The sequence below is a fragment of the Staurois parvus genome, unplaced genomic scaffold (genome assembly GCF_062004578.1).
Source record: "Staurois parvus isolate SC_StPar_1 unplaced genomic scaffold, SC_StPar_1.0 ptg000574l, whole genome shotgun sequence".
NCBI classification, from domain to species: domain Eukaryota; kingdom Metazoa; phylum Chordata; class Amphibia; order Anura; family Ranidae; genus Staurois; species Staurois parvus.
Genome location: NW_028318370.1, coordinates 3,939,564 through 3,961,906, shown reverse-complemented (window position 1 = coordinate 3,961,906; position 22,343 = coordinate 3,939,564).

Genomic DNA, 22,343 nt, shown 5'->3' with positions numbered 1-22,343 from the left:
ATCTCCTGATAAGACAGACTGAATAAGACATGCACATGCTCAGTTGGGTTTGTATTGCTAGAGAGGTTTTTTTTTTTTTTTCTTGGGAGAGTGCATGTGATCAGCACAAGGCCAATCAGCACTGGTCAGACAGAGGTCAGGGGTTTTGCATCCTTCTAGAGCAGAAAGAAAAGTCCTTCTACGAACTTTAACCAGTGCTCTGCTGGACACTGATAGAAGTCACAAGACTGCTCTAACTGCTGATGAGAAAAGGAATTTAGCAGTTTATATTTACTAAAATAATTGCATTTCCGCTCCTTTTTGAATACCATTTTTCCCTCACCTCCCTCGTATAGACAGAAATGGGAGGTTGATTGAGGTATTACATTCTCAGATGAGGACTGGGATTCTATGGTGGATAATATACGTAGGGGCTCTAGATCTCACTCAGTCCATGAGACGGCCCTTAAGGTTTTAACCCATTGGTACTATACCCCCTCCAGACTACATGTCATGTTTCCGGGAACGTTGCACCTCTGTTTTAGGAGCTGTGGCCTTGTGTATGTGTTTTGGGCTTGTCCTGGTCTTTCCTTGATCTGGCGTAGGATTTCAGAGTTGGCTTCTGCCCTGGTGGGTTCTCCAGTGGATTTGTCTCTGCAAATTTGCTTATTGGGTGCATCCATTTCGGGGATCCCAGTCTACCTAATGAGGCTAATTCACACTATCTGCGTCTTTACCCTATGGGCCATTGCCCTTCATTGGAAGTCACCAGTGGTCTCTTTGGCCTCTGTTTTGCGGAGAATTGATATGGTTATGCTCATGGAACGTATTCAGTATACATTGTTGGATAGGATGCCTTTTTTCAACAGAAACGCCTTAGGTCTAGTTCACACTGGCAGTGCAAGCAGGTGTATAGCAGGCCATACATGAGTTGAATTTCGAACTATTTTTCGATCGAAAACGTTGTTTGATCTGTAATCGGATGGTGCCATCAATGATTTAGAAAATCAGTCGTTTTTCACAAATTTTCCAACATGCCCGATAAACGAAATAGGTAGGAACCATGAAAATCGGCCGGTGCCATTGCCCCACTAACAGAGCAAACTTCAGTCGATTATTCTTAGGTCCAATTTTCAAATGAAAAATTTGTTCGGAAATTGACCCATGTATGGCCAGCATTTTTAACCACTTCAATACCGGGCAATTTTATCCCCTTCCTGTCCAAGCCAATTTTCAGGTTTCAGCGCTCTCACACTTTGAATGACAACTGCGCGATCATGCAACACTGTACCCAAACTATATTTTTATCCTTTTGTTCACACAAATAAGGCTTTCTTTTGGTGGTATTTAATCACCGCCGGGGTTTTTATTTTTTGCTAAATAAACAAAAAAAGACCGAACATTTTGAAAAAAAAAACATGTTTTTCTTTGTTTCTGTTATAAAAGTTTGCAAATAAATAATTGTTCTTCATAAATTTAGGCCGAGGTGTATTCTGCTACATGTCTTTGGTGAAAATAACCCAAATTAGTATTTATTATTTAGTCTGTAGGAAAGTTATAGAGTTCACAAATTATGGGATAGATCTGAAAATTGATCAATCCTGAAGTACTGACAGCCAATCTAATTTCTTGAGGCCAAAAATGTCAGAACAGTACAGATATCCCCCAAATGACCCCTTTTTGCAACGTAGACAGTCCCATGTATTTCATAAGAGGCATGGTGAGTTTTTTGAAGTTATAATTTTGTTAGTCATAATTTTTTGGAAAATGAAGAAATTAAAAAAATGTTCATAAATGTTTTTTTACATACTGTCACCAGTGCAGTACAGCATCATAATATAACTGGTGTGGCGGTGATCAGGGACACTGACTGGTGACCGTACAAAAAAAATTGATAATTTTTTTAAATAATTTTTTACATTTTATTATTTTATAAATTATTTTATTAATTTTTTTCTCTTTTTTAAGATTCTCTTTTCATATAACACTATGACCAAAGTAGTATAATGTTACCTTAGTAACATTGTACTAGTTTCGGGAAGTGATCTTTTTTTTTTTTTTTTTTTTTTTGCCTATAGCAAATAATTTATTTGTATAAGCAAGCATTTAACTGAATGAAATTGATTAATTCATGTTTTTTTGTTGTGATTAGCTGTGATTAGCCATGGGTAATCACATAACACAGATAGGCTGTGATTGGCCCAGTCTGTGCATGTGATCACTGTGACCATTCACAGCTAGACACACTTGTATACACACTTGATGGCATGAAAGGAAGCCATCCATTGTATACAACTGTCATGTGACCTGCTGTGATTGGTCACAGCAGGTCACATGGTACTGGAAATGGGGTCAGTGCACAGATCTGTCATCAGCCGTGTCCGAGGTACACAGCCGGTGACAGATTTGGTACTGCGCAACTTTAACTAACAATTGTGCTGTCATACAACACTGTACCCAAATGAAATTTCTATAAATTATTTTCACACAAATAGAGCTTTCTAATACAGTGATCGGTGCTAATAAAAAGCACTGACACTGTACTAATGGCACTGGGCAGGAAGCGGTTAACATCTGGGGCGATCAAAGGGTTAACTGTGTGCTGTGAGAGTTTTAGAAACATGCTGTGCAGAGAAATACACAGCAGCATGTTACTGCTTGCATGAGAGATACCTCTGTTGTTTACACGCTGGACTCTCCCCTCTCAGTGATACTCAGCGATCACCGGGTGCTGGAGGGGAATCTCCAGCCAGGACCCGCCAATCCTGTAGCTGCCAATGATGGCACAGGTAGAGCGCGTGCCCCCTACCTGGGAGTGCAAACCACACATATATATATAGCCCTGCTGCCCTGTAGCAGTAGTTCTGTCGGGAAATGGTTAACATGTTACCTATTTCTATTAAAATGTGTATTTGCCATAAGTATAGAGATAAGAGTGGCAGGGAGGAAATGCCATCATATTTTATTACAACAGCTCACCACTTCTTCTTTTTTGTAATTAAAATGTCATATATTCTTCTTTTTTATTACTATTTAACATACAATATTAACCCCTTAATGGCCAGCCAGTGCAGCTGTACACCCATATTTGTATTTACGTATCTACAAAAGCATAGATAAATGCAAATTTCATTGTTCACAGTACATGTACATACTATATAGGTTATATAAACACCCCTCCAAATTCTGAGTTCAGCCGTCTCCTTGGAAGGGTAATGTTAGTCGAGCCAAGCCAAGACTTGTTAAACCAACCATTCTCATCTAGGGTTCCTCCAGAGGTGCTGTGGCTGTTTGACGTCCAGTTGGATGTTGCCTGCATAGTTCTGGGACCAGTGCCACTTGGTGCTCCCAGAGCTCCCAATGAACTTTCTAGCTATCTGTAAGGGGACATTCTGACCATCACTATAAGGGGGCTTTCTTTCCATTGGCCTCCAATATAAAAGGCATTTTTCACACAGACCCTGTGTGAGTTAGTTTTAGCAGGGCTACCTGAGACCTAAAATTACTTCAAGGGTTCTTCTGGGGAAGAAATTGAAAGTTGTAGAACCCTATTAGGTAGCTAACGGGAGCTAGAGTTCTAATTTTTAGTTAGAAGGGCTGAGTAGCAGCCCAGGTGTAATAGTCAGGGGGTGAAATGTCAGTCTGAAGCTGAGAGGCTGTGCAGATCAGCTCTCTGGGACTTCCCCGCTCTAGAGTTTTGGAGAAAATTCTAGAAGCAGTGGGAGGGAGGGAGGAGTGGCTGGTTTGCACCCTCAAGAGACCCTGGCCGGTCCCCAACTAGAGGCTTGGCTTGGGGCCAGGACAGCCCTTAAGATTGAGAGAGCCTGCTCAGTGGAGGGAAGAGAGTTCGGGTGGAAGATGGGGAAGTGAGAGGCTGGAGAGCAGGAGCCTGGGAGAGGGCCCAGATGGGATGGGCTCACCTACAGGCAGGGAAGCTTGGAAGAAGGAAAGCTCAGGACCTCATCAGCCCCCAAAGTGAGGGCCATCTGTGCAGCAGGAAAGGAGCTGCCCAGAAGAAGGCCTGAGAGCAGCCACTGACCCATCAACTCACAGACAGAGGACTGAGTGAGTAAACTTGCTTGAATTACATGAATTATTTATACATTAATTATTTATACAATTGTTGGAGATCTGACATGCAGTGACAAAGGGAAGTCTGCCCCTAAGCTGTGGATGTGACCGTGGGAGAACCCTCCCTTGACCCTGCACATAAATGAGCCAGATGCAGGATTTGTATATGAAAGAGCCACTATAGCGGGTTCATATGCAAACTGTGCCATCAGATCATGCATGTGCAAATTACAAGATGATCATATTCCTACACAAAGTGTGTGTGATTGGCATACTAATACACTGTGGATACAATGTATAGAGAAGGAGTATTCTGCACTCTGTAAACTGTGCTGTACCCATGACTCAAACATTATGCTATGTTGTACATTCTCCTGACCAAGGTATTAATTGTCTCAACAGTTGCTTGTTGCTATCTAGTCCTTACCTTCTTGACATCCCCCAATACCCCATTCCGTCACCAGGAGTTATTCTAGGGCAGGGGTGTCAAACTGGTGGCCCTCCAACTGTTGCAAAACTACAAGTCCCATCATGCCTCTGCCTTTAGTAGTCATGCTTGTAACTGTCATTCTTGCAATGCCTCATGGGACTTGTAGTTTGGCAACAGCTGGAGGGCCGCCAGTTTGACACCCGTGTTCTAGGGCAACAGTCTCCAATCTTTCCAAACAAAGGGCCAGTTTACTGTCCTTCAGACTTTAGGAGGGCTGGACTTTGCCCATTGGGAGTAGAAAATAGCCTGGTGTCAGTGAATGTAACCAATGCCCCATTATTGGTATCAGTAGGAGGAATAGTGGCCCATTATTGGTATCAGTAGGAGGAATAGTGGCCCATCTTTGGCATCAATGGGAAGAATATAGCCCCTTTGCTGGTACCTGTGGGAGGAAGAATTCAAACTGCTGGTTTCAGTTTGAGGAATAGTTCTCCTGTATCAGTGTGAGAAATAGTGCCCCATTGTTGGTGTCAGTGAAGAATGCCCCATCGTTGGTGTCAGTGGGAGAAATAGTTCCCCATTGTTGGTGTCAGTGGGAGAAATAGTGCCCCATCGTTGGTGTCAGTGGGAGAAATAGTGCCCCATCGTTGGTGTCAGTGGGAGAAATAGTGCCCCATTGTTGGTGTCAGTGGAAGAAATATTGCCCCATTGTTGTTGTCAGTGAAAGAATGCCCCATCGTTGGTGTCAGTGGGAGAAATAGTGCCCTATCGTTGGTGTCAGTGGGAGAAATATTGCCCCATTGTTGTTGTCAGTGGAAGAATTCCCCATCGTTGGTGTCAGTGGGAGAAATAGTGCCCTATCGTTGGTGTCAGTGGAAGGAAGAATGCCCTATCGTTGGTGTCAGTGGAAGGAAGAATGCCCTATCATTGGTGTCAGTGGAAGAAATAGTGCCCCGAGGCCAGATATTGACAAGCAAAAGGCCACATTAGACCCTTGGGCCGTAGTTTGGAGACCACTGTTCTTTGGGAACAGGTACAGGAAGCAAGACAAAATCTTCCCATTGGGGTCACAGACAGAAGTAAAAAAAAAAAATAGACATTTTGGCTATTTCACACTCTCTCCAAAACTACTGAAACAGGCGTTTGCTGGACTTAGCCTTTAATAGCTACAGTGAGAGGTTTGCTTCAAAGCAATAAAGGATATCCTGCAGCTGTGTGTCTTGGACCGTTGATGTGTCTATGGTGGAATATCTGGATCTTAGTCAAGGTCTTTGGTTATGGTTAAATGCAATAACTAATGGCAAACTTTTTTATGCTTTCTGATTTTGGTTTCTCAATGGGCCTTTGTCTCTTTCTTGAGCTTGAAAAGCACTGAGAACAAAAAGAACAGAACTCATTTGTGGTTTGTTAGGTGATTTTTTTCCGCATCAAAGTCAAAAATAAAGTTTTTTCGGGTGTAACCAGAAGAGGAAGGTAAACGAACACGTCACTCAGCTGATGCAGAGGTGCTATGCGTAGGAAGGTTGTGACCACTTCATCTTTCAGTGTAAATTGTTTTCTTGTATACATGCAGAGAGACCCACAAAATACAGACAAACAGAGATCCACAAACCATCCTAGAATTAAAGTGGTATTAACCTCCCTGGCGGTATGATTCTTTCCGATTTTTTGTGCTGAAAGCGGTACCATTATTTTGCATGGAAATATGTAGTTTTTTATTGTAGGCTGTAATTTTTAGGAATAACTCACTGAAATCTGTCCGAACAAGAGTCTAGTAAACATCCCGGGTATGATAAAACTTGAAACACGAAATCATAAATTATAATTTAATAAATAATCATAAAAAATAATAATATAATAATAATAAATTTAATTCAATAATATAATCAAACCAAAAACACTGAAATTTGAAATACAGAGGCAAATTCGCACATCGCTGAGCAAAGTCGCAAAATCGTTTTCAGTGTCTGATGACGAATTTCCCCCACGAATCATTATCACTCAATTCTGCAAGTGGTTCTGATTTACTATCGCTGTTCTCTAGCCGGTCTAAACCCGCTTTGGACATAAAGGGACGCTTTTTGGACACCATGGACGTTTCTCAGTTTCAAGGCAGAAAGAACAGTAAAAATGCAGGCAGGGCGCCGGACAAAGCACTCGGGACAAAATGTATGTGAAATGCATTGAAACAGCAATGTTTTACTATGTAATAATCGTTTTTAAAAAAATGACATTTTTTAAAAATTTCAAATTTGCCGCCGGTTCCGGCGCCTGTACGTCCCAACGTCACAGGGACCGGAACATGGAAGCCGGATGCCGGCATCGGCCAGAAGAGATGGCCGGGGATGCTGCAGGGGACACATCGTGGGAGCGAAGGACAAGGTAAGTGCTGCAGGGACTCCCTGAGCAACGCCGCATAGTAAGCCCGAGTGTAGATCGGGGATACCGCTTGTGGTGCTGAAATTTTACCCCGAGCTACACTCGGGAATACCGCTAAGGAGGTTAAACCCAAAACCAAAAATGTAATATATCACATCTTACCATTCCTCAGATGTGGTGGCTGCATTCGTTTTCTTTATTTTTCTCTCCCTCTGTTTTCAACTGGTGATCTGGCCAGTAACAAACCTCTTGTAGTAGAGCACCCCAACTCTGGATGAAGGAGCACAGGAGGCACATTTGGCCAGCAGCAGCATCTGGAGAGTGTTAGATGGACTAGCAGAATTAAAGCGGGCTCCACCCAAAAGGGGAAGTTCTGCTATAAGGACCATGGCGAATTGACACCTTTAAGAAGTGTATGTGTGTGTGTGTGTGGGGGGGGGGGTACCCGATTTTGACAGGTACCCACTCCCACTTCTGCTCCAATCGCCTAGTAGATTGGAAGCAGAAGTTGTCCTCCCCCCTCCCTCTTGGACATGTGACAGGTCCTAGAAGACTGCGGGACCATTGACATATGCGCTGGGCATCCGACTGCGAAGCCGCAATTTGTCACAACCGGGTGTCCACAGTTAAGATGCTGGCTCCGGGGACAGAGGACAGCCGGAGAACCCGGCTGGGGTGAGTACACTTCTGGATCGAGGAACATAAATAAAAACTGATCATTGTAAATACCCCTGTCAGTGTTAAATGGTTTGTCTCTTTGATGTGACTGCTACGTCTGTAGAACAGCTTGTTCTGTTGAAAAACAACAGACTTACTGGCCAGATCACCAGATGAAATTAAAGGAAAGAAAGTCTAAAAAAGAAAACTAACGCAGCCATCACATCTAAGAATTGGTAAGCCACAATATAAGAAATGTTTGCTTTTAGGTTTAATACTGCTTTATAGGGATACATATTGGATTGAGTCTAGAGAAGAGGGAATACAAGACTGCATTGAAGCATTAAAGCCCAATTCCTGAGTCATTGTTTTATATTGTACTCACCAGTGAAAAAAAAGAAAACAACTCTCGCTACTTAGGTCTTGGGTCACGGGCTTTTGTTCAAGTCAGAACTGCTTCTCTTCCCATAGAAGTCAATGGTAATACAAAGGCAGCTGAAAGCAGGTCAGAAGAAGAAGAGATCCCTTTGACAACGTGCATGCGCACAAAACGCGTCAGAAAGGAGCCTTGCCATATTGACGTCACGCCGCAAAGGCTGCATGCAAGGCCAGCAGCCATCTTTTTCTCTGTACGTTTGTGCTGACAGCTGTTTGTGGATTGATCCTTTTTCATACCAATAAAATACTACACTATCAGCACTTTATTGTTTCTGGTTTGTGTTTAATGAGCCTTTTAAGGTGGAAACATCATTTTTTGAGCTATTATTGTCCGGTGGTGAAGAAGTATTGAGGATCTGTTCCTGTATACTAAGAGGGTCCTGTGAGTGAGGTCTGGAGTTATGCCTTATATGCTGTCTATGTTCCAGATGATTCCTGTTCCTTACCTGAACCCAGATGGCCACAGAGGATAATATATACACATGCGCAGGGGTGGACTGGCAATTCATGGGGTCCCCGGGCAATAGGGGATCATGGGGCCCCTGTGTCCTTGCCCAAACTCAAAAATCCTATGAAAAAGGTACCAGGGGCATCTCATGGGGCCCCCTACTGACCCCAGGCCCTCGGGCAGTGCCCGAGTTTCCAAATGGTCAGTCCGCCCCTGCACATGCGCAATAATATTGAACTTCTGGTGAGTGCAATCACACTACTGATCCTTATCACGGAAGTCACGCGCACGGATTTCACGGAAAAATTAGACTGTTACATGTTTTTTACAGATTTTATTGATTATATTTCATAATTTCAGTAATTATACACTGAAGTCCCGATGGTTTTATAAGTCGCTATTTATTACGTCAGTTCATGACAGTACACTTGATTTATATTGTTATCACTTTAGCGTAATATAGCGTTCACACTTGATGCATTAATCACTTTATGAATTTTCAGCGCTGCATTATTTATTTATCAAGGTCAGAAGAAATGTCGAGGGCAGGCCAAATGCACCTGTCAGTGAATGCTAAATGATTTCAAAAGCATCTCAAACAGATATCATCGACACAGCCCACAACCTTCAACAATGGCCCTTACCAATTTTTCTTCATTAACCTCCCTAGCGGTATGATTCTTTCCGATTTTTTGTGCTGAAAGCGGTACCATTTTTTTGCATGGAAATATGTAGTTTTTTATTGTAGGCTGTAATTTTTAGGAATAACTCACTGAAATCTGTCCGAACAAGAGTCTAGTAAACATTCCAGATATGATAAAGTTTGAAACACGAAATCATAAATTATAATTTAATAAATAATCATAAAAAATAATAATATAATAATAATAAATTTAATTCAATAATATAATCAAACCAAAAACACTGAAATTTGAAATACAGAGGCAAATTCGCACATCGCTGAGCAAAGTCGCAAAATTGTTTTCAGTGTCTGATGAGGAATTTCCCCCACGAATCATTATCACTCAATTCTGCAAGTGGTTCTGATTTACTATCGCTGCTCTAAAACCGCTTTTGACGTAAAGGGACGCTTTTTGGACGCCGTGGACTTTTCTAAGTTTCCAGGCAGAAAGAACATTCAAAATGCAGGCAGGGCGCCGGACAAAGCACTCGGGACAAAATATATGTGAAATGCATTGAAATAGCAATGACAGCAAAAATGACATTTTTTTAAAAATTCAAATTTCCCGCTGGTTCCAGCGCCCGTACGTCCTGGCGTCACAGGGACCGGAACACGGAGGCCAGATGCCGGCATCGGCCGGAGGAGATGGACGGGGACACTGCAGGGGACACATCGCGGGAGCGAAGGACAAGGTAAGTGCTGCAGGGAATCCCTGAGCAACGCCGCATGGTAAGCCCGAGTGTAGCTCGGGGTTACCACTTTTGGTATAGAAATTTTACCCCGAGCTACACTCGGGAATACCGCTAAGGAGGTTAAAAGTCTTGCAATCAAACATACAATACATATACAGAATATACATAAATAAATAATGATATACATCAGGGCGGACTGACCATTTGGAAACTCAGGCACTGCTTGAGGGCCCGGGGTCAGTAGGGGGCCCCGTGAGATGCCCCTGGTACCTTTTTTATAGGCTTTTTGAAATTGGGCAAGGACACAGGGGCCCCATGATCCCCTATTGCCCGGGGGCCCCATGAGTTGTCAGTCCGCCCCGATATACATATTTACACAAAAAAGAAAAATGTAGCAAAATTTGCTGTCGGTACCAGGGGAATTAAATCTTACTAAGGCTCCATGTACACAAGCCTACCCTGACCTCCGTCCACGGAGGTCAGGGTAGCGTTTGACACCTTTTGGTTTGCGTTTTTTGCCTAAAGCTTCATGTACATGAGCAGCTCCTAAACTCGAGTTTAGGAGCTTTTGGCTGCCGCGTTTTAGGCGAGGTTAAAACTCCCTCTCCTGAAAGCGGAAGAATCCTGTTCAGGATAGGAAAGTTTTGACCACCAAAAACACAAAACGAGGCAAAATCACAGTACTGTGGTTGCCACGTTTTGCGTTTTCCCACGGGCGGTGGTCAGGGTAGGCTCCTGTACATGGAGCCTAAGACTCACATCACTGCAGGAGACATCAAACCTGGGAGGTGAAGAAACAACCCCACACCCGTTATGCATGCAGCCTTTCAAAAATAAGGTTTTAACCAACAAAAACAAAGGGAATGAAAAGAAAAGCATAACAAAAGAGCCCCTCACCCAGAGATAGACAGTTCACCAAAGGCAGGTCTGATATTCCTCCACGCCCTTATCCAGGCCACCCGAGGCTCCCTGCCCTTCTCAAGACCCCAAAACAATGGCCCTTACCACCAACCCCCAAAAGACTCATCCTTCTGAGGTCCAGCTCTGCTCTTCTTCTTGAATGAGAAATAGGCATAGGGATTTGTTTTTTTTTAAAAATCAGTTTTGCCTTCTCATTTGTGTATTCTGTTTGTTTTAAGTTTAGATGGTTGTAATTTGATGTTTTTTAGACAACATGAAAAATGGAGTTAAAAACAGCAATTGAAAGGACAATTGCTTCTTTTTGTTTCTTATTTTCTGGTGTATTTATTTTGCTGTTTTTGCATTAAGAAAAAAAAATCAAATAGCAGGAAAATATGCAAAATATAAAAAACAGCAAAAACAGTGGACTATCGCTTTATGTATCTTTATGTATTTCATCTTTTTACACCTATTGTCTAAAGTTTATTTACTAATTTCAAGGTTCTAGTTTCACACCAAGTGCTGCAACCACGTGTTTTACTGGAAACATTCACCATGCACAGTATGTGCTGTAACACTTCTGTAATATATGTAATAGAAGCTATCATGCCAGACAGGGATATAACAGTGGTTAAAATATGATAATGTTCCTCAAAGAGTAATGATTCTTTTAGTTCGTATTTAGAGCATTTAGAGATAAGACTTAATGAATAAAAAACATTGTTTTATGAAGGAAAAATGGTACAAGCAAAATATTTACAGAAAAACATATTACAAAACAGACAATAATAGCAACAGTAAAATAAATGGGAATATAAGTGAGAAGTACTTAATACAAAACTTTACCCAAAAGGGGAAGTTCTGCTTTTACTTCTCCCCTCTCCCTCCTCTCCCATATTTAGAATGTTTTTTTGGGAGAGGGGGAAGCAGACAACAGCCTGTCTGGCAGCCCTCTAAAAGGTCAAAAATGGTCCATTCAGACTTTAATGCAATTTGAATATCAATTGGAAAAATCTAATTGAATTTGAACTCTGAAATCTGAATTTAACCCAAATTCAAGTCACTAAAAGGAAGTAATTATCACCAAATGTTCCTAATTTATTTTTTCCATTGTATATTACATCAATACATTTACAAAAACATTAATAGATTTCTCAAATTAAAGAAAATGTCTGAAATACAATCTTTTTAAAGAAAAATAATGCATCAAGTCCTTCAAAATGGCCTTAGAATTACATATATACTGTAAGACACAAATTAAGTTTGGTTTGATACACTGAATGGAGTAAAGGAAGAGAGATGTCTTATCCTTGTTAAAACCTAAATATAAAGACTTTGTTATGAAACCAATTAATAAGATGATGATGATGATGACGATTATTATTGTTTTTTAATGTAACACCCTCCAGGTTTGCTAGCTAGGGTTTTTTGTTAGATAGAGGTAGCAGCCTGAGTAGCAGCCTGGGATGAGTCAGCCTAGGAGTGAGGTAGTGAGGTCACCTCAGGACAGGCTGGGAGGTTCTACAGGTCAGGGCTTCTGAACCCCTCCCTCCCTTCCAGAAACACTGCGAAATTTCTGGAACAGAGGAGGAGGAGAGGAGGAGGCCCTGATCTGCATGTTTGAGGCACCATGGCCAATCCCCTGGCAGGAGGCTAAGCATGGTGACCAGGACAACCCTCAAATATCACGGAGCTTGGGGAGCAAGGTGCAGTGTTGGGTGGAGATATACTATGAGGAAAGCTAAAATAAAAATGTAATTGGCGCAAGAGAATTTGTAGTGGATATAATGTTCACTCAGTAAATCTTAAGCAAAATAATCTTAAACAAAATAATCCAATAAACAGAAATTGAGGTATATAATTATATATGCTAGTAATAAAAGTACAACAAGTAAATAATGCAGCTTTAGTGGTGAGGAAAGGGAAGTGGGGGGGGGGAAGGGAAAGGAGGGGAAAAAGACTTGTAATGCAAACAGTACTGGATTGAGATAGATGGTATATATATATATACAGTGGGGCAAAAAAGTATTTAGTCACCACCAATTGTGCAAGTTCTCCCACTTAAAAAGATGAGAGAGGCCTGTAATTGGCATCATAGGTAGACCTCAACTATGAGAGACAAAATGAGAAAACAAATCCAGACAATCACATTGGCTGATTTGGAAAGAATTTATTTGCAAATTATGGTGGAAAATAAGTATTTGGTCAATATGAAAAGTTCATCTCAATACTTTATTATATTTCCTTTGTTGGCAATGACAGAGGTCAGACGTTTCCTGTAAGTCTTCACAAGGTTGGCACACACTGTTGGCGGTATGTTGGCCCATTCCTCCATGCAGATCTCCTCTAGAGCAGTGATGTTTTGGGGATGTCACTGGGCAACACGGACTTTCAACTGCCTCCAAAGGTTTTCTATGGGGTTGAGATCTGGAGACTGGCTAGGCCACTCCAGAACCTTGAAATGCTTCTTACGAAGCCACTCCTTGTATGGTATGTTTGGGATCATTGTCATGTTGGAAGACCCAGCCACGTTTCATCTTCAATTCCCTTGCTGATGGAAGGAGGTTTGCACTCAATATCTCACGATACATGGCCCTATTCATTCTGTCCTGTACATGGATCAGTCATCCTGGTCCCTTTGCGGAGAAACAGCCCCAAATCATGATGTTGCCACCCCCATGCTTCACAGTAGGTATGGTGTTCTTTGGATGCAACTCAGCATTCTCTCTCCTCCAAACACGATGAGTTGTGTTTCTACCAAACAGTTCTATTTTGGTTTCATCTGACCATATGACATTCTCCCAATCCTCTTTTGGATCATCCAAAAGCTCTCTAGCAAACTTCAGATGGGCCCGGACATGTACTGGCTTAAGCAGGGGGACACGTCTGACACTGCAGGATCTGAGTCCCTGGCGGCGTAGTGTGTTACTGATGGTAGCCTTTGTTACGTTGGTCCCAGCTCTCTGCAGGTCATTCACTAGGTCCCCCGTGTGGTCCTGGGATTTTTGCTCACCGTTCTTGTGATCATTTTGACCCCACGGGGTGAGATCTTATGTGGAGCCCCAGATCGAGGGAGATTATCAGTGGTCTTGTATGTCTTCCATTTTCTAATTATTGCTCCCACAGTTGATTTGTTCACACCAAGCTGCTTGCCTATTGCAGATTCAGTCTTCCCAGCCTGGTGCAGATCTACAATTTTGTTTCTGGTGTCCTTCGACAGCTCTTTGGTCTTCACCATAGTGGAGTTTGGAGTGTGACTGTTTGAGGTTGTGGACAGGTGTCTTTTATACTGATAACAAGTTCAAACAGGTGCCATTGATACAGGTAATGAGTGCAGGACAGAGGAGCCTCTTAAAGAAGAAGGTACAGGTCTGTGAGAGCCAGAAATCTTGCTTGTTTGTAGGTGACCAAATACTTATTTTCCACCATAATTTGCAAATAAATTCTTTCCAAATCAGCCAATGTGATTGTCTGGATTTTTTTTCTCATTTTGTCTCTCATAGTTGAGGTCTACCTATGATGCCAATTACAGGCCTCTCTCATCTTTTTAAGTGGGAGAACTTGCACAATTGGTGGCTGAATAAATACTTTTTTGCCCCACTGTATATGTATGCATATATATACAAAGCTGCAATGTAGACACCGTCGTGAGGCTTGCACTTTCTAGAGTAAACCGGACTCTGTGGTAAATAAATAGAGAAAAAAGAGAAGTGTGCCAGACTAAGTGCAGTAGGAATATAACAGTTTATTGCACACAAGATTATAAAAACTCACAAGAAGTGGGTAGATATCAGGCATCAATATATGAGGAGGAGGATGTCATCTGTGCAGCACCTCACAAATGGATGCTGAATGCCAAGGTGTTGCGCGGCTGGTGCTCTAGGCGGGTCCCACAGGAGGAAGCCAGGGTGGCAGGTGCAGTAACCGGGAGTCGCGGCGCAGATAAGAACCGGGATCCAGGGCGGGCACTGCCGATCTCTCACATCAGCGTGGGTACAGGAGCCAGCTTGAGGCACATCCAAGATGGCCGCCGGGCAGGAAATGACATCAGGACGTTGCTGGGAATTCTCCAAGGGGGCGGTGACGCGTTTCTAGGCAACCTGCCTTTTCATCAGACCTGATTGGCTAGTGGGATGAGCCAATAAATAAGGAGAGGAGGAAGGGGTGGGGCAACTGAGGGGCAGGGTAGTGAATTCATAAAAAAAAAAATGTATAATGCATACGGGCTTAACAAGCAGTGGTGGAAAACATAAGAAATGAACAGTGAGCAGCTGCTTTCTGTAGACCATGTGAAAAATAAAAGTAAAGAAGAAGAAGAAAGGAAGGAGATGGACTAAAAAAAAACAATGTTGGGCAAGATAAATAAATACTTGGGCAAATTAATATGTATGAATAAAAGTATATATGATGTACATAAATACATAGACAGTGAAAGGAAATAATTGTAAATATATAATAAATAATTGGAAGGAATTTATTATACATTTACAATTATTTCCTTTCACTGTCTATGTATTTATGTACATCATGTATACTTTTATTCATACATATTAATTTGCCCAAGTATTTATTTATCTTGCCCAACATTGTTTTTTTTTTTTTTAGTCCATCTCCTTCCTTTCTTCTCCTTCTTTTCCTTTTATTTTTCACATGTTCACAGATGACATCCTCCTCCTTACCTACAGACAGGATGCTGGACGACAGAATCTCTACTGCCTCAATGTTTCCTTGGAAGGACAACCTGTTAGCAGGGTAGGAGACAGCCCACCATAAGGCCTGAAGGCAGCCACCAAACCCACCACTCTAGCAGGTGAGGACAATGTGAGTACTCCTACACCCCCTGGGCCGGATAAGGGGAGAGGGCGGTCTGGTGAAATGCCGAACTAGTCTTCATCCAGGACTGCTTAAGTGCAAGCTCTTGGGACCCCCTTACTCAGGGATACTCTCAGTACAACTGGTTGGAGAGGAGGATTCATCTGTGGTCTGAGGAGGTACACCAAAAAGGACTACAGCATTCCTTAACAAGGACTATTGCTATTGTTGCTAGTCCATGCTTTGTACAAAGTTGCTATTAAGTTCATCCTCAAGTTTCACAGTTCCTTGGGCATCCCATATACCCCTTGACCCCAAAATAAAAACAATGAAAACAAGCTCATGGACTGTTTACTGACTCTGAACGTACAAGTGTGGAAAATGCATGTTGCCTGGCTGTGCAGAGCCTAGGGGGACCCAATCAAATCCAGCGGCCCTTATGAGGTTAGTGCTCCATTATTATTATAGCATCATCATATCACATTGTGCTTTACAATTTAGTACAACAGTAAAGAGCAGTAAAAACAAAGAACAAGGTACAAAAAGTATAGGGTCTTGTTCATGTTTTCTGGTGATCTCTAGAAATTCATGTCTGTAGGTCTGTCTATCTTATCAGAAGTTATTTTCTGCCAATAACACATCTATAGTTTAGGACTGATCTTCAGTTCCCTCCTTGCTGGTCTGCAATGTGCCATCGGTCAATGTTTCTTCTTTGTCAGATAACACAGCATTCGGGGCGGAGCCTGAGTATGGCGGCGGAGGAGAGCTTAATGTAGGAGCTCTCGGACGGAGCTCCGTGTCCTGACCTCCCTAGGTCCCCTGTGATCCCCCCGAGACATGTGGATAGTCTGGTGACTTGCCTCTTACCCTGGCCTGGCGGCTCCCCGGGACGGAAAGTGGAGGTGTGCGGGGGGAGTGAGGAGAGTGGCTGGTGAATAGCGGTGAGAGAGCGGTTGGATGCTGGGAAGTCGGCGCGAGCACGTGACCGGCCGCAAAGCACTCCTGGGAGTTCGGGAAGCCGGCCGGCGTTCTGCGGTGAGAGAGCAGAACGGATCTGTCGGCTGGGGATCGGTGCATTCTCCCTCTATTCCCCTGAGACCCCCAGGGCATAAAGCAAGCTAAGAAGATATCCACTGAGCCCTGGTCAATAGAAGATTAAAGAGATTCTGAAGGGTCCCCCCCCCCCCCCTCCCTCCTTGAACAAAGACCCTATGTGACCTGAAGGAGAGAGCACTCAGCGGGGCCACTGGATGAAATAAACGAGGAGGGTGAGTGACTTTAAGTTGAAACCTTCTATACCCTAACTGTGATGCATTACATGGCTCCCTAAAGGGTAGCAGGGGGTAAGTGAAAGGGGGGACCCCCGGCGACTGCAAAAAAGGTGGAAAAGATTTGAGGACAGAACAGCCCAAAAAGATCAGCCGGGGAATAGTGCAGAGACTAGTATACAAGAACTTTGATTCTCTCCCCCCCAAATCCATGAACTTTATAATAGAAGAACAAAGAATAAAAGTTACAGAGAAAATGAAAAATAAAAGTGTAAAAGGAAGTGGGCTTAAAGGGTCCCAGACTGGTACAATTAAAAAATATACCTCCCAAGGAAACGTAACCCCAGAAAGATCCCAGAATAGGTCTGAAAGAGGAGAAGTTAATCTCAGCATGGAAAATAGCCCAAGAGTATCACTAGGCCTGGACACCAGCAATCAGCAAGCATTAGGAAATACAGAGACGGAAAAAGATTTACAAATACCTAATAAAAAAGAAATGGCAGAAATGTTTAAAGAACTGGAGAAAACAATAAAACAAGAAATGGTAAATATCCGAAGTGACCTGGGACACCTGCTGGTGAGAGTTGAGGAAACGGAGGAGAAAGTTAAAAATCAGACCCAGGCTATCTCTGAGCTTGAAAAAGTAATAATTAGCATAGGGAAAGCCCAAGAAAAATTGAAATATAAAGCTGAGATACAAGAAAATAGAGACAGGAGGAGAAACGTCATGATACGTGGGGTCCCAGAGAACTCTAAGGGAGAAAACCTGCAAGAAGTGGTTTGTAAAATATTAAATATTATAACAGACAGCACTGAAATGGAAAAGACTAAAATAGAAGGAATTTTCAGAAAAGGAAACATCCAGAGATATCTGGGGAAAGAAAGCCCGAGAGACATCATAGTTAAATTTTATGAGTTTCGAGATAAAGAAAAAATTTGGAAGAAGATAAAAGGGAAACCAGCTATTAAGTATGAAGGTGGCGATATACAGATATATGCGGACTTGGCCCCAGAGACTCTGTGGAGAAGGAGAACTTTGAGGCCCCTATTGGAAAGGTTAAAAGAATATAATGTGCAATACAGATGGGGGTCTCCTGAATGTTTAATAGGATGGAAAAATGGGGTTACGGCGCACCTCAGGTTCCCAGAAGATCTGAAACATTTTTGTGACAGTTTAAAAATACAAAGAATGGAGATTCCAGGCTGGGAAGAAGATCAATGGGAATTTAGAATGAAGAGAAAAGAGGATTGGCAACTTGTGGGGGGGAGGGGGCGGGGGGAGAGGGGGAGGGGGAGAGAGGTGGTGGAGGAAAGATAAGGCTGTTTTTTTTTTTTTGTTTTTTTTTTTTTTTTGCTCTTTCCTCTACACTGGTCAGCCCTCACCCTACTGCCCCTGCCTTATGGTGCTGGAGATGAACTTAGGAGGGACCAGGGGAGCTATGAGGAGGCCGGACAAGGGGAAGGTCGTCCATGCCCAGAGTTTTTAGCCCAAGGACTAGATCAAAAGTGGAAGTTTCTTCCATAAATGATCAATAGGCAAAAGATGGGCCTAAAAAGAGGGGGGGGGGGGTGGGGGGGAGGGGGAAAGCTGGGGGGGGTGGGCAAGTGGGGAGGGGGGGTATTTTTCCTGCAAAAAAAAAAAAAAAAAAAAGATACAAAAGCAAGTGAGAAGGGAGAAGAAGGGGAAGAGAAGATTTATGGAAGATGGAGGAGATTCAGTTTATAACATATAACGTAAATGGGTTGAACTCCCCTGGGAAAAGATTTAGACTGTTTAAAGAATTACATCATAGAGCAGCCTCAGTAGTATTCCTACAGGAGACACATCTTGAGATAGAATCGAACGTTAGGCTGAGATCCAGAAATCACCCAACATGGTATTATGCTGATTCCCCGGTTAAGAGAGCGAAGGGTGTTGCAATAGGTATGGCAAAGAATACTAGGTTTGAGCTGGAAGATAGAATGACAGACCCAGAGGGGAGATTCTTGTTCTTAAAGGGAAAACTACAGGAGATCGAATGTACACTGGCCAATATTTATTGTCCTAATAAAAGTCCAGAGATATATCTGAAAAAAGTGCTGAGGAAGTTGATGGACTTTAAAAAAGGCTGTTTGATTCTCGCAGGGGATTTTAATTTTTGTATGGACCCACAAAAAGATGCTACCTCCCATGTACAGAGAGAAGGAAGTAGGGCTCTGAAACTCTTGAAGAAAGAACTACATATAAGTCAATTAGTAGATGCCTGGAGAATTACACACATGCAAGATAGAGATTATACCTTTTTTTCAAACATGCATAAGAGGTATTCAAGATTAGACCACATATTAATAGAACATCAATTAATTGACCACCTAGTTCAAATTGAAATAGAGACAATCTCTTTATCGGATCACGCCCCAGTTAGAATGAAATTGGAATGGGGGAAGGGGAAAACAGGAGGGCTGGGTTGGAAACTGAATGAGACACTATTAGTAGAAAACGAAATAGCCCAGAAAATAGGGGAAGAGATTGAACGGTATTTCCAGGAAAACGAGACAGGTGATGTGTCCATAGCTACAGTGTGGGAATCTCATAAGGCATACATAAGAGGAATATTGATAGCGATTGGGGCAAGAAAGAAAAAAGAAAGAAGAGAGAAAATGAGCAGACTCTTAGAAGAAATAAGTATGCTAGAACAACAACATAAGAATAGAATAATAAAGGAAATAGAGTTGAAGTTAAAAAAAAAGAAAGAAGAATTGGAAGGTGTAATAGAAGAGGAGAGGAGAAAAGCATATAATAGGGTTTTGAGTGAGAGATATAGATGGGGAGAAAGACCGGGAAAATACTTTATGAGGGCCCTAAGGAAAAAGAAAAATAGAAATTATATAGAAAAAATAAAAGATGTTAAGGGGAACCTGAAACACTCAAATAGAGAAATCACCAAAGTTTTTATGGAATATTATAGAGATCTGTATAATATAAATCCCCTGCGGGAATCTGAAAACATAGAAAGTGAGAAGAATCAAAAGAGAAAGAAATATCTAGAGAAGGCTGGGTTACTAAAATTAAGCGAAGCCCAAATGAACTCCCTGGATGCAGATATCTCACAAGAGGAAATAAAATTAGCTCTGAAGGGTACAGTGTCTGGGAAAAGTCCAGGACCAGATGGTTATACTGTGAGATATTATAAAAAATATAGTGAAATCTTAGTACCAAAACTTAGAAAATATATGAATGCATTAGGTGGAGAGATGGAAATAAGAAAAGAATCGCTACAAGCTCAAATGGTGCTTATCCAAAAAGAGGGAAAAGATGCTACACAGTGTTCGAACTATAGACCTATTTCATTATTAAACACTGACACTAAGCTATATGCAAAGGTCTTGGCAAATAGATTGAAAGAGCTAATGCCGGAATGGATACATCAGGACCAGGTGGGCTTCGTTCCCGGGAGGGAGGGTAGAGATAATGGGTTACGATCATTGATGCTGACCCAAAAAAGTAAAAAGGGAAAAGAACCGGTGATTCTACTCTCTATAGACGCTGAAAAAGCGTTTGATAGAGTGAACTGGAGATTCATGATGGATACGTTGGAAGTCATGGGAATCGGGCCCAGGATGAGAGAGTGGATAGGAAAGTTGTATAGATACCCCTCTGCAGTTGTTGTGGTGAACGGTGAGAGGTCAGAACCCATTGAGATGTCAAACGGTACAAGACAGGGATGTCCACTGTCCCCATTGTTGTATGTTGTATTACTAGAACCACTTCTGTCAACACTACGGCTAAATAGAGATATAAAGGGAATTCAGATAGGGGACACGGAACATAAAGTCGCCGCTTTTGCTGACGACTTGCTGTTCTATGTGAGAAACCCCAGGATGACACTGCCAAACCTAATGAAGCTATTGAAGGAATATGGAGAATTGTCAAATTTGAAGATTAATCCAACAAAAACGGAGATTCTAAATATAAATATTTCAAAAAATGAAAAAGAAAAAATACAAAAGGAATTTCCCTTTAAATGGAAAGATAGAGATATAAAATACTTAGGAGTAAATCTCACAGCTTCATATAAACACCTTTACAAATTAAACTATATTTCACTGATTAATGAGATTAGAGAGGAGCTAAAAATATTGCAAGAGGGAACCCCGACATTGATAGGTCGTATTAACCTAGTAAAAATGATAATAGTACCAAAAATCATGTATAGATATCAAATGATACCAATTAAACTCCCAGAGACCTTTTTTAAGTTAATTAAGAAACTGATAACAAAATACATATGGAGGAATAAAAAACCAAGATTGTCATATGAGTTGTTGAGTAGGAGGAAAGAAAGAGGTGGTTTAGGGCTTCCAGACTTTAAAAGATACTACAAAGCTGTAATATTGGCAAGAACTATAGATTGGACACAGAACTATAAAAAAAGTTGGGTGAGGATAGAGAATGAACTTAGTGGAACAGATTTGGGTAAGGCGATATGGATACCAACACAGTATAGGGGCTTAAATGATAATGTAAATACATACACATTGAATGTTTTAAAAATTTGGGATAATTTACACAAAAGTTTGAAATGGTCTTTTAATTCAACACTGATTTCACTAAAAAACACGGAGTTTTTCCCCCCTGGTAAAGAAGAAATAGGAGGTAGGTGGTTTAAAAAGGAAGAGGTTCAATTAAGAGATATTTTGGTGGGGGATAAAATAGGATCATTTGTGGAATTGAAAAAAAAAGAAGGTGAGATTTTCACTAAATTAGATAAGTGGCGGTATTTTCAATTGAGGAGTTTTGTTGGAAGTTTGCCAAAACCTTTAAGGACAAGAGACAACTGGAACTTGTTTGAAAAGGTTTTGGGTACACAAGGTGATGGGAAACACGGGATTGCTAAGGTATATAAAATACTCACAGAACTAGATATAAATATAAAGCCAACATATATAATAAAATGGGAAACTGACATGGGAAGTGTGATAGATGAGGAGAAGCAGAGGAGAATATATAGATTAACCCACGAAAACGTTTCTATGGGAGATGTGGAGATGAACTATAGGTGTTTGACGGGATGGCACATTGCACCAACTGTTGAAAATAAGATGTGTAAAGAGAGTTCACCGTGGTGTTGGAGGGGATGTGGTGAAATAGGTACAACATGTCACGTATGGTGGGGCTGCCCAAAAATTCAGGTATTCTGGAAAACAATAACCCAATTGATAAGAAAAATAACAGAAATAGATATTGGATTAGACCCAGAAGTGTGTATTTTGCATAACATGGACATATCAGTCAATAAATATAAAAAATCAGGGATATGGTGCTACATTAACGCTGCAAAAGCTCTGATACCCAGGTTTTGGAAGCAAATAGAAGTTCCGAGGGTAGAAGACTGGATAGAAGGGGTTGAGCAGATTAAAAAGATGGAAAGGTTGTGCCATGTCCAGGAAGATAGGATGGAGATTTATAATAGGAAATGGGAGAATTGGGAAAAAGCTAAGTTATACATGAAATATAGGAAAGATTAAAGAAAATAATAGGAAAACTGCACTTGCTGAGATAAAATGATGTAGAGAATAGGAAAAGCAGGAAGACGGGATTTGGGTG